Genomic DNA, 1,644 nt, shown 5'->3' with positions numbered 1-1,644 from the left:
GAGTACTTGTGTGTCTATTTGTGACCCTGTCAGTCAAAGGTGGTTGTGTGCATGCGCGTGTGTGAAGTATGTGTTGGTGGTGGGTGTGTGTGTGTGTCTGTCTGTGTGTGCGTTATGTTTGAATGTGTGTGTATGTCTGTGTGTGCATGCGTGCGTGCGTGTGTGTGTGTGTGTGTCCTTACGTGACATCCAGCCTTAATTAGACGGGATCGTAAAATGTCATGGCAACACGTGATCGTACATAATTCAAAGCTTACGTCACGCTAAATCACGAAGAATGGGATAAAAGAAACGCCTGTTTTAGGCGTTGTTATGGTCGTCCCCTCTTCCTTTCTCCCTGGCCCAAACTTGGAGGGTTTTTCGGTGCACAGATAAACAGGTCTGCACAGTATCTGACATGTATAAACACGCGCAGGACAAATGACCACGGGATATGTTTGAAAGCCCGCGCGATAAATATTTTGCACTGGACCGCTGGGAAAATGGACCTTTGATGGGCGATCTTAATCCCCGCGTGCCCCCTCTCGTGCTGACAAAACTGGAGATTATTTCCCTTTGATCAGGGGCTGCTACTCTGCTGGGGTTTGTGTGCACTGCCACCTGGCGGCTGATACGGTCAAAGAGAGACAATTGTTTAGAAAACAGCAGGATGGCAGGGGGAGTTAAGCTGAGGCGCAGTTGGTACACGCTTTAAGTCAACACGGGACGCGGTGTTTTGTTAGTTTGGGGGTCTCGCTCGATTCTTTTCTGACTTCTGGCTTCCAGGAATAGATTACACGAGTCTTCCCTCTTCCTTTCCTCAATCAGAGTCGGTGGGTGGTTGGCGGGTGCTCTAGTGTGGTTTGCTCCTTCTTTCCTAGCCAAAATCTATCCTCCTAATCTCCCCTCCTTCTTGTCCCACCTCTAATCTTCGGCACTTATATGACCTATTGTGTTTCAAGTGCCGTAAAACTCTTACTAAAACTATCTGAGTGGTTACATTACACCAGTGGCGTCTGCTGTGTAGCTGTTGGGGAGTTTCGCTGTCGCACGCAGGAGACCCGAGTTCGATTCCCCAGCGAGAAGAAATTTCATCGAGCATTTCAGTTTTTCTTCTGGGATGTTGTATCTCTCTGAACCCAGCCTTGTTGACCCAGACAGGCAGGGTTGGAAGCTCGCCTCCTAATCAAATGATCTAAATTGTGTCGATGGAGATGTAAAACGCTTACACAAATTTTTAAAAGAGTAGTAAGTGAGCTTGACACTGGGTGTGTTCAATTCCACCATTCGTGTCTGGTGCGCTGGCAAAAGATCTTGTTGGGACGGACTTTGAAGAAAGTACATCATCCATGCCATGCATCGGGCAACAAATCGGACTGCATTTTGTGTCTGTCAGTCTGTTTATCTGTCTGTCTATCTGTCTGTCTGTCTACACCACGACAGCACCTACATAAGAAAATGACCGTTATGGCGTCGATGTGATCCAAGTGCTCTAACCTACATTAGAGCAACCAGTATTCAACCCAACCAAAGCAATAATTATTAGTGCAGACACGCACACACACAACAAGAGGATCCAACTCTCCTTCTCTCTCTCTCTCTCTCTCTCTCTCTTTATCTATCTATCTCTCCCTCTCTCTCCCCCCCTCTCTCTCTCTCTCTCTC

The sequence above is a fragment of the Aplysia californica genome, unplaced genomic scaffold, assembly GCF_000002075.1.
Source record: "Aplysia californica isolate F4 #8 unplaced genomic scaffold, AplCal3.0 scaffold01046, whole genome shotgun sequence".
In the NCBI taxonomy this organism is placed as follows: domain Eukaryota; kingdom Metazoa; phylum Mollusca; class Gastropoda; order Aplysiida; family Aplysiidae; genus Aplysia; species Aplysia californica.
The sequence above is the reverse complement of the archived record's forward strand: the minus strand, read 5'-3'. Positions refer to the sequence as shown.